Below are 19,668 nucleotides of genomic sequence, written 5' to 3'. Positions count from 1 at the left end.
TGGAGATCGTTGGCCATTATCTGCTATACAGGTTGCAAATATTTCCTCATGGTTTGTTTGTTGTCCTTTGATTTCACGTTTGCTGCTTTTTGTCATGCAAGCTTTGTTTTTGTCTTCATGTATTAAAATTTGTCAATATATTTTCTTATTGCATTTTGAATTTTAGTTATAGTTACAAACCCATTCCTTTATTCTTTCTTGCATAGGAGGGACTGCAAAATTTTTTTCTTTTTTTAAGATTTTACTTATTTATTTGATATAGAGAGAGAGCAAGAGAGAGAGCATGAGCAGGGGATACAGGGAGAGGGAGAACCAGACTTCCTGCTGAGCAGGGAGCCCAATATGGGGCTTGATCTCAGGACCCTGGGATCATGACCTGAGCCAAAGGCAGACATTTCACTGGCTGACCCATCCAGACACCCCTGACAAATTTTTTTCTGTATAGGGCCAGATAAATATTTTATTTAAGCTGTTTGGCCCTATTGTCTCTGTTGTGATTCATTGCCTTTCCTACTATAGCTCCAAAGCAGTCATAGACAGTTATGAAATGAATAGGGATGTTTGTGTTCCAGGAATGTCAGGGGTAGGTGTTCTATCAGAAATCTCTGAAAGAAAATTTTTTCTATTTCACTTATTTCTATAATTTAAAATAAAAAAGAAAAGAATAGGTTATGGTTTTTGTTTCATATTTTGTTATATTATTTTCAAATATGCCACAATAACCCATGTAAGCAATGTAACCCCTCAATATAGTGAGCATTATACATGTTCCAACCATTTGTAGGAACTTTCAATGTATTATTTAAGTTACCTCTCTCTCAGCAGTTCTTTCAGGTAAATATAACTATATTTTCCATTTGTAAATGAGGGAAATGAATCAAAGATAAGTCATTTATCCAGAGTAAGACAGTTAATGGGGAGGATGGATATGTAACAAAGGGTTATTGAGGAAACCCTGAGGAATAGAGAGACATAAAATAAAAATAAAAATCACTCTGCAGTATAGCATTCCAGGGCAGTGATTGACGAACATGTTCTGTAGAGGGCCAAATGGTCAACATTTTAGGTTTTCCTTGTGGGTGTCTGTTGCAACTACCCAACCCTGCCATTGTAGTGCAAACTGCTATAGACTATTTGTAAGCATATGGTCAAGGTTGTGTTTCAATAAAACTGTATTTATAAAGTGTGCATGGCATGGGCGCAGTTTGTGGAAACCTTGTTCTATGATAATCACTATTACCATTATGGGTAATTGTAATTTTTTAGTTTTGGGGTTTTTTGAGAGATACAATGTAGTAATTCTATTAGATAGGAAAATATAACTACCTAGCCATTTTAAGTGTCATATATACAGTTACATTTTAAATTTTTATGTAAACAATCTCATCATTAAATGTAAAAACCAATAAAATATTGACTACAGGAGTGCTGAAAATACGGACTCCACCTTGGGCTCTCCATCTTGATCAAGTCTTCTCTTGGGGAGACATGTTCTGGGCCCCATGGAACTTAATATGCACACCTTAGAAATGCTCACAAAGGCCTAGATGGAGGGAGACTTGCTTTGGCCTTCAGTAAATTTGTAAATTTTACATATAATCTTTCAAAAAACATGGTTTTTACAGCTATGTAGAATCTTGTCACTTCAAAGCCACACAGATAATATTTCCCTTTCCTTACTGATCATCATTGTAGTGTTTAATGGTTATTGTATGTTGAAAAGTCAAGGTGACTCTATCTCCTGAGATCAGTCCTCAAGCAGCCACCTCATCAGATTCTATGCTGCTCTTTAGAGGATTAAATGAAATAATCTGTGAAAGTATTTTGCATAGATACTGTGAGAAACTTAATCCCTCTTTTCATTCCCTTCTTTCTGGAAAGGATTCTTGTTCTCTGACTCTACATTATTTTCAGGGGTTTTCTTACCTTTGTTTCTGTAGATATGTTAGGGGCCACGTGAGGCCATTTTGAGACCCTCGGGTTCCTCCCGCTGGGACCCAACCCCAGTCAAGAATCACGATGGATAGGGTGTGGGATACAAGATCCTGACTTTGTCCCTGGGAAGGGACTGACACTGCTACGGGAGTAATTCATTCTGCTTTCCATAGCATCTCTGCACTTGATAGCACCACATGATTCTTAGAATGAAAACAGAGAATGAAGGTGCTGTCCTGATTTCAGGAACTACGGGTAAAATACAGGCATGGCAGTTATGTGGTCAGATAATCCAAGTTATCAAAAATACCAAATTTTTCTGAGGTAAAGGTTTTTCCTCATCATTTGAAAGTGGACGCTAAGGAGATGGGAGAGGAGTTTTGATAATCTCACATATTACCTGTGTGTTCCACTGTTTTTTTGAAAACTCATAACCATCCACCTACTAATTACAGAATTAAATTCTCTATTAATATTCTTTATTTTATTAATTTGTAAGAGATATTATCTTTCCTTTCTTGAGATTAAGGGAGGCTGTATCATCCTTCATTTTAATCATCTGATCATTTTAATCATCTGATGAGATACCCATCCTGCATCTCATTGGGGATGTTTCTTTTCTTTGCAGAACCCTAGAAAACATGGTCTTAGAGGCATATCTGCCATGTTGGGGGCACTTGATGTGTTCAGGGGCCTGTCCCAATGGAGCAATGGTGGTTTTGTCTCATTATTGATCCCTGAATGTGGAGTGAGGTGCTGCTTCTACCTCTAGGATACAGAACTTATAACTTAGTCTCTCCTTTACACCAAATAAGTGATTGTTTACTTATGGGCATAATGGTCCATAGATTCCTTCAGTATGGCTAACAGGGTAGTAATATTCTACCTCTGAAAAACTATAATATCCATGAATAAAATCGCAAGTAATAACAGCAAGAAATATTTGTGTAATATATATGCCCCTCTCCTGTCTTCATTAACAGTAGAATTCTTTGTCTCTACAGTGAATTAGAAGACAAATGGATTTTTCTCTAAACCATCTGTGTTTTCAGAGTTCCTAGACAGCTGAATTTAGTAGGAAATAGGATCAAACTTCATTAGTATGTACCATAATTGATGATATCCCGTGCGGATCAGTGTGCGAGCAAAATCTACAACGTCTTGCTAGAAAATTCAGGAAATACTGCAGAGGAGAGGGTCAGATTGCCATTCAGCTGTGTAGCCTTTCTGGTTGCCATATTGAAAAAGACATGGGTCCAGATCTGAGGATGGTTCTTGTGCAACTTCTCTTGGCAATTCTGGTGCTACAGATCCAAATCTGGCAGGTATAGTAGTACATGGACTCATCTTCCTCTAAGAAATTTATTTTCAAAATTGAAGTCTAAGTTTGTTGTCTTCTCACCTCTGCAATCATAAGCAAGCTTTATTGAGGTGAATGATAGATATCCTCTCCTTGATCTGGTTTCTGCCACTGGTTTCTGCATGACTTCACTGTTAGAGTCCTCAGTGGACAGTTTCCAAGGTAAGTGGACACTCTCATCTCTTTCTCTGGAAATTGATAATTCAGGTTGCTCCAACGTCACCCGCCCAAGGCCAACTTCAGGCAAAGAAGAGAAATTCTCATGAACAAATGATACAGAAAAAGGCAACAATAAAGAATTTCTTGAATCTCTCTTGCAGACTGAAGTGACCAGGGGCAACTCACAGACTCAAGAGGGATGAGAAGATGACTGCTTCCAGCAGGGGCATCCTGTGGCCTGGCTGATTTCCCAGCAACAAGGTAAGAAGTGAGGTCCCTGTTAGCAGGACTTGTCAGGTCAGCAGCAGGAGGATGAGGCTAATTCAGGTTTCTCAGAAGAAGTGGTGGCTTAGATAATTCCCTCGGGTTGTTCATGATCTGCCACAGATACAAGCAATTCTGAGGCTTCCTGTGCCCTATGTATGCTGGGCAGATGAGGTAAGAGGGCCCTCAATCTGGAAAGAAATTCCTGTTACAAATATGTCTTCTGGCCAGGGGCAGGATGGTTTTCACACCCACTCAGCCAACCCCCTGGAATCTTATGCTGCAGAAACATTGCTCAGTAACATGAGGACAGGCCTACTGGCTTCAGCCCCCATGTCTACCTGTCTCTGATTTGCTGTTGATTCGAGACTCAGATAGAAATTTGATCTTCCTTTTCTGTAACACAGCACAAAAGAACAACAATAAGACCCTGAAATATTTCATTGATGTTATTGAATATGCATGTGATGTTATTGAAAATACTCCACTGGAGTATTTTTGGGTTTTTTAACGTTGATTGAGATGTCACCAGGCAGATTAGGGCTCAGAGAAATCAGATTTCATTTATAACCTGGGTGCTTCCAAGAAGGGACTAGGCTGAAATTTCTGGGGATACATGGGTCAGAAAAGCCTCTGAAAACCAGCTTCTACTTGTCCTGAACCTTGCAACTCTCTCATGAGCATGATGTCACACGCAGGATAGTTCTCAAAGCAATGTTATGTTTCATGTGTAGTGAAAAGCTTTACAATTAATAGACATCTAATGTGCATTGTGGACTTGTAATATGTCCGGCATTGTTCTAAACATTTTCTTGTACTATTTTACCTAATCACCTCTGCAGTCACATAACAGCTGTTATGATTAACCTCCATTTCACAAATGAGGACGCTGGCAGAGAGAAATGACTTATGCAAAGACACAGATCTGGTAAATATGAGAACACGTATAAGTAACAGTAGTTCTTAAGGAAAATCTGAGTAAAATGAGGTATAAAAATGACAATATAAGGTACCCATGACTTACTTTTACTTTGAATTTTCTCTATGTATTTATGACAAGCAATAGGATTGCTTGGTGTTTTATATATAAATATACATTTTAAAGTGAGAGTTGCATATTTGACTTTATATTCTCTTCTTTTGATTAACTTATTACTGTAAGCAATACTATACATCTTTAAATCATCTATGAGAACAGTATTTTTCATGACTATGGATAATTAAACTCCCTCATCTGCCTTTTAACACATTTAGTTATCTCTAGATATTGAAAATTTATCAGAGCCTTACCAACTTTTTTGTGAATATCCTCACTAATGGCTTATGAAAATCAGCATCCTATGGTACTTACCCCTTTTGGATGTGGGCTGAGGCATTTAATCTTTCTTTGTCTCAGTTCTCACATCTGTAATTGCTGAAATAAATATCCTTTCAAACTTGAGAGAGTACTATTACCAGTCTAAAATTGAGAATGGGGATCCCTGGGTGGCGCAGCGGTTTGGCGCCTGCCTTTGGCCCGGGGCTGATCCTGGAGACCCGGGATCGAATCCCACATCGGGCTCCCGGTGCATGGAGCCTGCTTCTCCCTCTGCCTGTGTCTCTGCCTCTCTCTCTCTCTCTGTGTGACTATCATGAATAAATAAATAAAATCTTTAAAAAAAAATTGAGAATGAACATGAAGTATGCATACCTGATAAATGATAATAAACATAAAGCATATTCTGTGCATGGCAATAATACATCCTTTCTAAGTTTTCCATTTGTATTTTTATAATTATTGAAAAACAAAAACTGATCTTGGGAAATAATATTTTCATTGTGAAAATTCTTGTAGTACTTTTTTTTTGAAAATGTAAAGTCAATAGAAGGAAGGAAATAACGCATTCTCTCTGACAGACAAAAAGGTTATCTTAAAACTCAAATATTTCCTTTCATTTTCTTTCTTCCACCAAGAGAGACTTTTACATATTTGAGATTTAAAATACAGTCATTTGAACTTTATTTAGTTTTTTTGATATTTGAATGGAAACATTTCACTTTTATTAATCAATCTTAAAAATGCCATTTTTAATGGTTTCATAGTATTCTATCATTTGAATCCAAGATAAATTAATCGCTTCTTTCCATTTGTTTATCATTAATTTTCACTAATTTTTCTAGTGCTCATATTGAAAAGCTGATATAACTTTTGTCTCCTGAAGTCTGTTATCTGAAGACACTATATTATGAAGGTACACTGCTCTTCTGTATGTGACATGAGAAAAAGCATTTAGCAAAGATATTTTGAGAAGCAAAATAGTGTAGCAAAGATTCCTTGAGAAGAGGAATGCACACTTTCCATGCATTCCTTTTGGAACCTGTTCATCTTCCTATACTCGCTGTATTCCACTCAGGTTCTAGCCTCCAATAAAAAATATAGATGGTTCTGTTCAGGCTCAAGAAAGCAATGGTCCCCCCAATAAGAAACCGTCATGGGTTAAAATGACAATCAAAGAATATGAACCCAACTGAGGTGGGAGAAGAAGAACTGAAGGATCATATATCTCATTCCACCTCTCATGTGTACCTGGCCTGCAAATCCTTCTTTCCCCCAGTTGATCTCAAAGCTGAGCAATAAACTGTGGGGCCTTCAAATAGGAGACAGAGTGAATGAGTATGTTGATGTTCTTTGGGGAATTCATCATTAAGACGAATAGTTCTCCAGGAAAATTGCAAGGAGAGATCATTATTCCTACAAGAATCCCACTGCAGATTCTATTATTAGAAATTAAAAATAAGGGTCTTTTCCCTGTTTTATATTTAAAAAATCAATTGATAATTTCTTGACATTTTAGTTATTCTCTGAAGACACCTAATCACTCAAGTCCTGCACATATGCTTCACACATCATAATAATTTGTGTGGGTTAATGTTCGATATCAGTCTGTCTCCACTGTGGGGGACAATGTCTTGTTCTTTGTATTGTCCTGCAGTGAAGAAGTGGTTTAGTGCAATAGTCAAGAGGAGCCAGCTGATGTGTGTCCCTCCCCTTCTTGGCCACCTCACTGTGTACCTGCTCTGGGACCTGGACGAGTCATTAAATGCCTTAGTACTTCAGTTACCTGGGGAGTCAGACGTGCTTGCTAATAATACTGCAACAGAACATTTAGGTGGTATGGGTTACAGGAGCTAACATGCTCAGAAGTGAGAACACGGAAAGAGAACTTACACACAGCCACACATACACACACATGTACATGTACACATAAGTTAGATCTTCTGGTCTTGGCAGGCTCTCTGTTCATTCACAGGGAGAATCAACGGTGGCCCCATATGACCCATCTCTCAGCCTCAGTGAATTCAGAGCTCTATCCTGATGACATCATGCTGGCACCAATCTCCACACCTCCGAGCAAGAGGGCTTTGCTCCAATCTTAATTCATCCAGCTCCCTAGTGTTCCCGCAAGGAATTGCAGTCCTTAAACCTTTCAGGGCCCATTAGTCCAGCTCATTCCAGCATGGACTTACTACTGCCTTGGGCTGAACGGGAAGCCTACATTCTTTAAGCTCTAATTTCTTTAGTTGTAAAACGGACCAATACTAGTTTCACATTTCTCCTCTGCAGATACATGGGTATGAATATTATCTTGTGGATTACAAATACATTGATGAGTTACAGGGACAATATGCACAGGGTTTTGTATTCTTGTTTCAGCTCACTTCGTATTCTGAGCATCTCCCCATGTCTCTGAAGTAGTTTTTAATATCTGAAGCTATGGACGTTTATCTCTGTTGCTCAGGAGCTGTCTGAACTGCTGCAAATTTCTTAATCTCTTCCTGTCTCGAAATCCTCACCTGAAAGCAGATGTGATAATAATTCTATCTCGGAAATTAATGCACATTAAATGCTGAGACTATTTCAGATTTATTGTAACCACTAGCACAGGTTCTGGAATATAGGAATTTTTTGAGAATAATTACATATTATTATTACTACTATCATGTCTTAAATTTAACCTTCCCATGCTGTCAACCATTTTTCCTTGCCCCACTCGCATTGTGAAAATGCTTTGGTGACCATTTTGAAGTAGTAACCTGGAAAATCAGTAACATATTATTGATATTTTATTTGTCTGCATTGATTTTTCCACATTCTTCTTTTCTTCCATCCTTTCTTAAGCGAAGCTTTTTTGCTTGCCTTTAATGATTTCTATATAGTTTTCTCTAAGTATTTGCATGTATTAAAACAAAGCAGTTCTCCCTAAAACTCATGTGTGGCTCTGTCACATACCACTTGGAACTGATGCAAACTCCAACTGGGGTACTTCCTGTGGAAAAGAGAGCGGAAAAAGCCAGGAGGGCTCATTTTTCCTTCTGAGACAGTTGCCCTATTTGCTCTGTTTTCCAATAAATACCATTTCTGAAGTGATCCACACTGGACAGTTGAATGTTGAGGTGGAGGACAGTAGACCAGTGCCGATGTCCTATGACTAAGAGGACTGGCTCTTCCTCTGCAAGAAGTTTCCTCCTGGGAATGAGGATGATGAGAAGACAGAGAAGGGGCATCTACTTACTATCACTCTGGAGGGAGGTCCCCTGCTCCACCATTGCTGCCAGGCATTTCCATCCAGATCCTCTGTGTGTGTGTTTGAAGGGGTGGCAGTTGTGGGGGAGCCCACACTTTCCACTTGACTTTAGCTCAAGGAAAGCTGAGAAACAGTATCTGACATTTTTCCTTCCTATAGTGGGAATGAATTCATTCTTTCACTACGACTTATAAGATGAAGAACTCCCCAGACGTAGACGAAGGTTTCAGATGCTGGAGCCAAGCAGGGAGATAAATGACCACTTCAGACACATTCCTGGAAAAAGGTGCTTCCTCTTCATTAATTAGATCAAACAGAGAAGAAAACAAAGGCAGAATTTATCATTTATTTATAATTTTGAACACCTTGAGAAAATAGATATTTTATTTTCTTCATTTCATATAACATAAATGGCTCACAATATTGCAGTCATTCTACACAGCAAGCACTGTGCTACAAACACATTGGTTCCATTATCTCATTTAATCTTCACAAAGCCTACTGAGTGGGTGCTTTTATTATTGTCCTCATCCTTCAGATACGAAAATGGGGGCTTTTGACACTCCAGACGTTTTATCAAAGGTCTGACATACATGGCAAAATAGTAATTTGCACCAGAGGTTCTAGATCTGGAAACCATGTTCTTAAACCAGATACTGTATTTCTTCTGTATATACTTATTATAGTATAATATATATTATGTACCATTATATCATAATAATATATGTGTGTGTATTACTCCTTCCTGAAGCTCTAGAATATTTCAAATTTTAGGACTCATTACTCTGAATTTGCTTTGCTTCCTGAGATTCAGTTATTCACACATCAATTCAGCAAGTGTGTATGGAGGTTGCACTAGAGACAAGGCATGTGCAGACCCAGGCAAAGTCACAGACACCAGAGACAAAGGTCCTGCTTGGGAGCACTTATATACCAGCAGCACCTGTGTTCATCTTCCTTCATTTGGCGCCACACCTGGCCCTCACAGTCATGTCTATGACCTCAGTCATGTGCCTGCCCTCCGTCCATTTCAAGTCCAGCTATGGGATTTTGCGTGCTCTCCTTGCAGTTGACCTATGATACTTTCCGCTAAAGCAAGTTCACAAAACAGAAAAGATATGTGATTTTTTAGCCTTTACCACTCTACTAGCAGGAAGGGTCCTGGGGCAGACTGTCCAGAAAGTAAGCTCTTCCAGATGTGTGCCCACTATGACGCTGTAGCCATCGTTTCTTGAGTGGTGACTCATACTGTACTGACTGGGCTCTGCTGGGCTGGGGAGCAGGTCTGGGACAATCCATATTTGCCCACAAATGACAGAGTATATTCTTGTTAACAAACATAAGGATATTTAAAGTGGCCCAATAGTTCAACTGAAACGGCAGCATTTCTGTTCCTTTCTAAGTTTCAATTCTTTCTTTCTTTTTTTAAAATTTTCTTTCAATTCTTTCTTTCATGAAATAGGTTTATCTGCAGGATTTTTATGATGATCATGTGTTTCTGGACACACAACATCTTGCTCATTATCTGGCAGCCAATGGAGCTGAATGCATATGAATTCCATTTTATTCATTCCAATAAGGAATTAAGTTGAACTAGGCATTTGGGAATATGATTAGATTAACATCTGTGGAGGTATAATTGGAAGCCATCAGACTCTTTCTTCTTTCCACCGATACAGGGGCATAACACAACATGAAGTATATAAAGTGCTTAATATAGTGCTTAGTATATAAGGAGTTCTCATTCTAAAATAGGTATTATATTCTTATCAGAATCTTACATTATATTTATTTATTTTCAAATTGAATCTGAGCTCTTTGAGAGAATGACTGCACATTCAGTTCTATACATATAAACTAATTATTTTTCTTCAACTGCCCAAAGAAAAGGAATTAAGGAAATCTGTTGACCCATGGACTACAAATGCTAATTCTAGCACTTTCAGAATAAAACTGCAGATTTTTGCTAATCACTCTGTAACTCCAACTTAGAAATTAAAAAAATAAAGGCAAAAGAATGAGAGTAACTAGGAATCTTCAGCCTGTGATTGATACAGTTAAATATTGACTCATAGGTGGTAAGAACATAGATTAAGGAAGAACAGAAAAGATAGATCAATTATAATTGAGAGGCTGGATTTTAGTTGACATTATGAAAGTGGCAGGCATTTCCCTAGTGTCATTTAGTAAGAGCTGGGGTTGTTTCACTAATGCATACTTCTTTATTGTATTAAAGAATATCGAGGAGGCAGAATTGGGTTCATCACAATATTGGTTCATAAAGCACTACAATCATGTATCTACTCATAGGTCTCTTTATTTTATTCTACTTAGGTATTGATGACTTACCTAATAACTTGACAAATATCTGGGAATCCCTGATTTAACTGAAGAACAAAAGCATTATAAATAAATTACATGTTCCTCTCTGTTAAATTCATCAATTAGAAAAGAACAGCATTTAATAACAATCTCTCAATACTTTTCCAGTTTCCCATGTTGTTACTGAAGGAACAGAGTAAATTCTATTGTGTTTGAGATGGGACCTTGGTGCTTTTGTGGAACGTGACATGAAATGAACTAGATAAAAATTTCTCCCAAGTCTCCATACTGTTTTCCTTATTCATGGGCAAATATAACCCATTTATTTTAATGTCTGCTTGAATTCACTCTTTTGCATCTCCAGATGGACTGTCTACCTTTCTTTACCTTGCCCTGAGAATTAAGACTGCATGGATGGTTTTCCTTATTCTTTGGTTGCTATTTGGAAGCAGTCAATGAAGCATCAGCCCGAGACTGGGAAGGGGACACAGAGGGAGCTCAGGGTTCTCTTCCTGACAGATGATCTGCATCATTCCCCGGAGCCAATACATAAAGCCATCTACCCCAGAGCCAGAGGTATATGCTCAGGAACCAACAGGTGCAGGTGGGAGTGGCCATTCACTTTTATACCAATTAATTCACTAGAAGAATTATTTTCTCCCAGGCCCTGGATCCACAGGCTTGGAAATCTGATGCCCAAAAAGGAATGATTTTGTCAGGTGACACCATCATGGTTCTTTGAACTCTAACTTCCATTGGCCAACATTCAATGGTAATCAGAGCAAAGATGCCCATTAGTGGAATCCATAGTGGTTAGTCTCCTGAGGCACAGAGCAGGGTGGATAAATGTGTAATGTCAATCCTGGGAGGGGTGAAGAACAGAAGCTTTTGCAGAATCCAACATTTGTGCTGTCAGCATCCACTCTTGTCCTTTGGGAGGAAAATCCACCCCATCCCCCAAAATAGGGGACACACAGAGCTCTATTTGAAAATCTGTTTTTTTCTCAGTCTCCAGATGAAGATCACATGAGGCTGATTTTTAGCAACCTTCCATGAACTGTACAAATCACATTTTCAGGCAATAGAAGTGCCAAACAACCTTGCTAAAGGAAATTCAGTTTGTGTGGAGCAATGTGTTAAATTCTGCACAAGATGATCTCATTCCTGCATCTGCATGTGGACAAAAGAAATGCAAAGAAAGCAAGGAAGTCACAGTACAGTATTAATAAGAAGACTATTTGTGCCACTTGCTGTAGTACTTGGTATCTGTTCTATACAGGGGGAAAGACACACTCTGACCCAGAAGCTTCTCTGAGCTCATCAAGCATGAACTTTGTATCTAACTTGGCAGATGGAGTCACTTGGAATCCGGAGAGAAAACTAGATTTTGTTTCGTAAAAGAAGCCAAAGTTATTTGAGAAGAGGAGAGAGGACAGCCCGGGTGGCTCAGAGGTTTAGCGCCGCCTTTGGCCCAGGGTGTGATCCTGGAGACCCGGGATCGAGTCCTACATCGGGCTCTCTGCATGGAGCCTGCTTCTCCCTCTGCCTCTCTCTCTCTCTCTCTCTCTCTCTCTCATGAATAAATAAATAAATAAAATCTTTATAAAAAAAAAAAAAGAAGAGGAGAGAAATAGTGGTCAAAACAGAGCCAGGTACAAGCCTTTCTAACCATCAGATTTCATGAGTGGTGTCTAAGTCTTCAGTAATATCCAGCAATTTTTAATATTAAAATGTGAATTCTTCTAAAAATAAAATTTAAAATAAAATTCAAAAGCAATACAAGTTTTCATTGAGACAATTGAGGGAATATGGAAATGACTTAGAAAAAAAACTATCCTGATCCCAGTGTTCAGAGGTGACCTCTCCAAAGTTGGGCCCTTTCTTCATTTTACAGAGGAGAAAATAAAGGTCCAGGGAATCTGGTCCCATAATCCCATAGGGAGTAGCACGCAGGGACACATGGCAGGCAGAGTGCCCCAGGTGTAACCCAGGGTTGATTGCATCAACCTGCTTGAGGAATGGGTGTGCAGCCTGCTTGGGAGGCAGGGATGAGCACGGAGCAGAGATCCCTGCTGAAAAGACAGCTGCCCCCCTGAGCTAGCATTGGAGCATTTCTCCCAGAGATCTCATTAGAAGATTTAAATGTGGGCAAGCCTGGGTGGCTCAGCGGTTTAGCGCTGCCTTTACCCGAGGGCCTGATCCTGGAGACCAGGGATCGAGTCCCACGTTGGGCTCCCTGCATGGAGCCTGCTTCTTCCTCTGCCTGTGTCTCTGCCTCTCTCTGTGTCTCTTATGAATAAATAAAATCTTTTTTTTTTAAAGAAGATTTAAATGCCCTAACATAACATGATAGCTGTGTAGTCTTGGGCAGGATGTTTCTCCTCCTTTTCCTCAGATGTCGAAAGGTGGCACGCAGAGTAATCAGGGAATGTGAGCAAAGCATACATCTGTCCCAGATGCATAGAAAATGCTCAAGAAATGTTCGGGATTGTTGTTTTACATCAAAATGGGGCTGGTTGCAATAGATGTTTTCTAGGGGCCTCATAGTGTACGATCATAGAAAATATTCCAGTTTTGGAAAATCAGGTGTGTGTGCGTGTGTGTGGCCAAAGGAAGACACCTGCATTGAGCCAGGGGCACAGGTGCTACAGTTCCAGGGTCAGATGCTCAGAAATGGTAAAGGCAGGGCCTCAGGAAGGGTCAGCTGAGGAATGCATCTGAAATGGAGCTTTGAGAAGTAAAGGTAGCGTTGACTTCCAGCTGAAATGAAAGTTCCTTTTCTATTATCCCAAGTACACCAGGGCCTCCTGGTTGTAAGGTAATTAATTATGCTAATGTAACCTGTCAGCCTGGAGAGAGAAAGCTGTGGGGATGGCCAGGAAGGAGACTTGACTAGGGCAGGGAGTTTAGGGTCCTTCACACCTACTACCAGCCCCAGCAGGTGTCTAAGGCAGCTGTGCTAAAACATTATATGGAAAAGAGAGTGACAATGGGAGTGACATCTGCACAATAAAACAAGTAGAAAGTGTATAAAACTCACCGCAATATAGGAGGTGAGCAATGTGGATGGTGAGAAATTGGGTAAAATCTTTGTTTTCTTTTTTTCTAGATTTCTACCAATAAGAGAATCTTATTAATTGGGGGATAGTCCACAACCCTCTATTGTTTTATGGAAATATTTTTTTTTATGTTGTCAGCCTTCAAAACTCTGTTTCTCTCAATTACTGTTTCCATTTGTCTTCAAACACTGTTGACATTAAAGGCTCAACACCTGTTGGCCATGACCCACCTTAATCTGTGTCCAACCTCCAGCCAAATACTCTCCTGGGTTTGTCAAATGCCAGAAGTAAAACCATTTAGTGTGTAGAGTGTGGTGTCCTTTGCTCAAAGGAGAACAATCCATGGATTTGGAGTTCAGGCCTCACAACGGTGGAGCACTCTGCCCCAGGGATTCAGGGCAACAGGGAGTTTTGTAGAGCCTTAGAAGCAGCCCAGAGGGAACAGGCAGGATGAGCTGGGAGGTCAGGGATTTCCTCAGAAAGCCAGCAGGTCAGTCAGGGAATGAGGAGAGAGTATTTGACTTAGGTTGATTGGCTGGGGTTGCATATCTGAAACCCTATTCAGAACAGGGAAATCATGGGGCACATGAGTGGCTCCAGTTAATTAAGCAGCTGCTTTTAGCTCATGTCAGGATCTCGGGATCTTGGAATAGGGCTCCTCATTGACCCCCTGCTCAGCCAGGAGTCTGTCTTTCCCTCTTCCTCTGCACCCCCCTCTCCATGAACAAGCATGCTCTCTCTCTTTCTCTCTCTCTCTCTCTCTCACCTGCTTTCCCGGACCTGGGACCGCTCCCTTCTGACCATGACTCTGAGATCTAATGCAGTTTGACTTCTTCACTAGGTCACAGAGAATAAATTGAATGTACATGTAACGTCAACTCCTAATAAACTGGATAAGCCCGGAAAATCCAAAAGAGGAAAGTCATTGATATATTTTGATGAGAAGACTGTGAATAAACTATTCTTTCTTTTATCTTTAATTTATGTGTTTATAACACTTTGTATTGAATACACATTTTTTTTCTTAAAAATTTTTCTCTTGGGATGCCTGGGTTGCTCAGCAGTTAAAGCGTCTGCCTTCAGCTCATGTCGTGATCCTGGGGTCCCGGGATCGAGTCCCACATTGGGCTCCCTGCATGGAGCCTGCTTCTCCCTCTGCCCATGTCTTGGCCTCTCTCCCTCTCTGTGTCTCTCATGAATTAATAAATAAAATATTTTTTTAAAAAAAGTTTCTCTTTTGTTAGATCAGTACCTCCATTTTTTCTTCTTTTTTAAAGATTGATTGCTTGATTGATTGATTGAAGAGAGAGAGAGAGTGGGAAGAGGGGCAGAGGGAGAGGAAGAGAATCTCAAGCAGACTCCCTGGTGAGCACAGATCCTGAAGTGGAGCTGGATCCCAACAACACCGAGATCATGACCTGAGCCAAAATCAAGAGTCAGACACTTCTCTGACTGAGCCACCAGGTGCCCTTAGCACTCCCATTTTAAAAACCAAGTCATAGGTAGCATCCTGCACATTCATACTTCTCTAGAGAATCACAGAATATAAGACACTTCAGGATGAAAACAAAAGCCCCCATTCCAGAAGCATCATTAATTCTTATCTTTAAAAATGAGAAAACAGCTCCCCAAATGCAGGTGACTCATTCAGTATGACAGGACCATGAGTAGCTGAGGCTGGATTAGAACCCCCACCCCTCCTCTCTACTGTGTGCCTCTCTCATCGGGTAGACCTGGCATTTCAAGCTCAGTCACTACATGCAGAGCACCCAGCAGGTATCAGATATGGAGTCAGGTCCCTTTTGAAGCATTAACTTTATTTTTGTGTTCCCTGAAAATAATATTCTGGTAAGGCACATCTTAGTACTCAGTCAACAGATGATGATTAGTCAGGCTTTTTGGACATCCCTCATGTTGGACTTTTTTAAATAGCTGAGCAAATCTGATAATAATTGAATCAGTTTTATTAGAAGAAATTAAAAATAATTGTGTTGGCCTATAATCGACTCTCCTCAAAAGTATAAAGATGTGTATGTGTGTGTGAGTGGATGTGTGTGCTCCTAGAAAATTAATTTGCTAGATAATGTCTTTTGCTCCTCAAGGAAGAAGGCAGCCTCACATAGGATTGCCAGGTTCCATGGAAAAAAAAACAAGTCCAAAGTGCTATGTGGTATTTGGACATAAACTACAAAATTATTTGTTGTTTATCTGAAATGCAGGGAAATGCAAATCAAATCCACAATGAGATATCCCCTCACACCTGTTAGAATGGCTATGATCACAAAGTACAAATATCAAGTGTCATCACAGAAGCTGGAAGTGAGGAAGGGCAGGGACTCTGGCTGACTGTCCTGTGCTCAGGGACCCCTGTGCAGGGGACAGGAGGCTGCCCCAGGAGCAGCTCCGAGAGCAGACTATCCCAGGCAACCTCACTGTCTTGGAGTCCCAGGAAATCCTTGCTCGGCCAGAAGTCTCATGGTTTCAGAGTTAAGAAAGCATAAAAGCAGCATCACACTAGAGTGGAAAGAAAATTCTTAAACAAACAAGTGACAAGAGAAATCTCCTGCACCAGAATGTTAAAGAACACACAAAGCTACGGCACCAGGAAGTGTGCACTGTTAGCACTAGACTTTATTCATGGAGCACGGGGTGCCCTAGAGACAGTGTGCGGAGATGGGGAGAATAAATCTTAAATTTCGTGCTCGGGGCTTATTGTTGTTAGTGGTGATTATAATTTGTGTATACTTATATTTTAAAATTCATGTTGATAGCGTTAGGCGGCAAGATGTCAGTGTAAGTGAAAATGCAAATGTATAATATTTAATGTGTAGTAGAACCCTTGTGACCTATCATTTGAATCCATTTCTCTAAAATATACTCCCTTTGTAGAGCCATTGGAAAAAAAAGTGAGAAAGCAAAAAAAAAAAAAAAATGAGAAAGCAATAATAATCCAGAAGTATGAGCAGTCCTGGAGTCTGTGTTGTGGTATCAAACACCACTTCCTACCCCAAGTCCCAGGGCTCAGCTGAGAAACAAAGGCAAAGAGAAATCACACAGTCATAAAGGAACCGACCACCTTCCTGTCTGTCCCCACGTGGACCATGTCCCAGGCTAGCACGGGCCTTACCAATGGCAGCTCTTCTCGAGGGAATTATTACCACCCTGAGTGCAGGAGAGGTTAGAGAGAAGTCGAGAATGAGGAAATCACCCCTGTGCACCCCCAAGGAGATCCTGGGTGCAGACAAGGGTCACCAGGGGCTCCCAGCTCCTGCCCTGGCTCTGGTGCTGCTCCTGCTGGCCCCCCCATATCCCTCTCCCCCTGTTTTCCCCCCTCAGGCCCTCTGTCCCCACGGTTGTGTCCACACTCCTCTCTGTCTCACGTCTATTGCCATCCTTCCCTCTGTGTCCTTGTCTCTCCATCTCCCGTTCCAGCTGGGTCTCCTTGTCCTGCTTTATTTCTCTCTCTCTCCCCTCTGGCTCCCCCATCTCCCTCTCTCTCTCTCTCTCTTTCTCTCCCCCCGCCCCCATCTGTCTCTGTACTCCCGTCTCCCTACGTCTGTCTGTCCATCTCTACTACCTGGTTCCTTTATTTCCATCTCTCTTTTCTCCGTTACCTTCTATCCCTATCCCTCCACCTCTTTCCCTGCTCACAGCACCTACTGTAAAGTCTATGTTATTCCATCTGAGTCATTTCTCTGGCTTCTGATGACCACATTCTGTTGCTCTCAGCGCTCTCCTCACATGAGCCTCTTGTGTCCATCGTCCCTTTCTTCTCTCTGGTCCTTTTGTCTGGTCTCCTGGGGCCTGTAGGACACCGGCCTGTGGGTCTGTGCTCCCTATGGTGGCGGGATGGGTGCAAGCTCACGATGTACATTTACTCCTTCAGCTTCTCCTGATGATCGCACCTGCCCCATGACAAGATACCAGAACGACGATGGTGGTGATAGAAGAACTGTCATCAGCATTGCTGCCCTGGGGACAAAGTCATCACATACACACTAGTGCTTATATTTCTATTTCAGTTGGCCATGACAAGCTACCTAGTAATAATAGGAGAAATAGTCTACTTATCATGAATTATGAGGATGTCCTATGATTTCATAACCTCTAAATGGGGCTCTCTCTCTCTCTCTCTGTTGTTTTGTGACCAGAGTGAAGAAGTCAGTAGTGTGCTTAATGAGTTTTGTGAGGACACGTACCTCCCTTGAACACGAGGACAAAAGCCTAGAAGGTGCTATATGTTTGACATATATATATAACACATATATATATATGAGATATTTTATCATGTGTGTGTTTTAGAATATTGTTATAATAGTGTCAATAAAACTGAAGTACATAGTGTATTCTTTGCATAGAAGGTGAAAGGAAATTGTTAGGGAACAGAATTTTCCTGCAGGTCTGGGCTGACACATGGATGAGAACCTGACTCGATGCAAATCACCACTCACAAGACCAGACTAGATAGTTGTTGACAGTGGAGGAGAGAGGAAGCCAGACTAGGGCCCAGTTCATGCTCCCGGGCCCCTTGCTGCTCAGAGCTCCCCCAACCAGCTTCCCAGACAGCAGCCCCATCCCCTGCTAAGGCAGTGGCAGGGCTGGGCCAGGACAGTTTCCAGAAGAGTCGAGGGGAGCCCAGAAACCTCAGCCAGAGTTTCACACCCTGCCTGCCTCTCCCACAGGTTCCAAGGCTGCCAGGTGCTCACAGCCTGCAGGGAACAGCTGGTTCAGACCTAGTCCCCATGTCTGCCAGCCTCCCAGACCTGCTGGCCTCGTGGATTGACCAGTCATGGGTCCAGCCTGGGGGTCCAGCCCGCTGAGCACCCAGCAATGTGGTCTGATCAGTGGTGCGCTGAGGGGAGAGGTCGTTCTCATATGGAGCTGCCAAAGGGGAGCCCTGGAGGTCGAATGAGCCCTGGAGGCCGAATGATAACTCCCTGAGGATTTATTGCATCAACAAGGACAGAATGACAGCTCCAGTCCAAGCCCTGCCCCTTGGAGGATGTGTGTCCTTGGGAAAGTCACTGTGAATGGGAATAATAATGCTCACTCTGGAGACATCCTCCACCATGGGCCTGGGATGGGTCAAGTTTATTCCTTTGTAAATAAATATTTTTTGTGAACTCACATACAATGTGATTCGTTAACCATTTGTTCCTTATAATAATGTACAAACATGGTTATAACAACCACATTTGATACATCAGCAATTTGGAATCTTAAAACTTTTCATTTGCTCAAAGTAATGTAAGTAATGAAGCCTTGATTCAAACTCAACTCTAATAAAGTCCAAAACCCACCCACCCATGACACATCCATTCCATAGACATAGATTTCAATGTGTGTGTGTGTGTGTGTGTGTGTGTGTGTGTGTGTGTGTTTGTGTGGAGAGAGAGAGACGGAGAGATAGAATTTCTTTTAACCTCTAAAGACAAAGGGGCCATGAGGAAAGTTTCAGACAGCTTGCAGAACTCAGGAATCTCTCTCACTTGCCAGGAGCAAGGAGCAGAAGCTGTTCTTGAGGAGCCGTCGTTCAGGTAATGGTGCTGGAACCAGAATATAAGAAAGATTCCTCCAGCACTTGTGAATTAAGAGTTGCTTGCCTTTTTTGAGAGGCTAATTCTAAAGGTTGTAACAGAAACCATCCATTAAATAATAACAAATGCACTCTATTGAGTGTCACACGCTGTACACACCGATTCCCTCCCTGCAAGCCTCAAGCAGGTGTCATTCATCCCATTCTGCAGATGAGACAGAGGCTTAGGGCAGTGGAGTCACCCACCTGAGATTGCCCAGCTAGGATAGACACACGGATAACTTCAGGTCTGCCAGGCTCTGAGGCCTGTGCCCTACGTAACCTGCATGGATGTTTGTGATTCAGGGATTAATTTTGTCCTCACTGGGCTGTTGCTTTGAATGCGAATTGTGGTCCTGTCTTCAGTACTGAGATTCTGGGTTAAAAGCTACAGTAGTGGGCTTGCTCCTTCCTCTGTCTTCCGGCCCC

The 19,668-nt window shown here is 41.3% G+C and overlaps 1 long non-coding RNA gene across 3 annotated transcripts in view; it reads left to right on the top strand.

The window, feature by feature from the left end:
* Positions 1–18,953, top strand: part of LOC112661408 (uncharacterized) — a 75,388-nt gene extending 56,435 nt beyond the window's left edge. Inside the window, exons 2-4 of one of the 3 annotated variants that reach the window (XR_003137660.3) lie at positions 3,616–3,715; positions 17,551–17,895; positions 18,347–18,953. This is a non-coding gene — a long non-coding RNA (uncharacterized LOC112661408). The remainder of the gene's footprint in view (positions 1–3,615; positions 3,716–17,550; positions 17,896–18,346) is intronic. The other 2 variants (XR_003137661.3, XR_007403517.1) reach the window with 2 other exon arrangements.
* The last annotated feature ends 715 nt before the right edge of the window (positions 18,954–19,668 follow it).

The sequence above is a fragment of the Canis lupus genome, chromosome 18, assembly GCF_003254725.2.
Source record: "Canis lupus dingo isolate Sandy chromosome 18, ASM325472v2, whole genome shotgun sequence".
NCBI classification, from domain to species: domain Eukaryota; kingdom Metazoa; phylum Chordata; class Mammalia; order Carnivora; family Canidae; genus Canis; species Canis lupus.
This window is presented reverse-complemented; position numbering and strand designations above follow the sequence as displayed.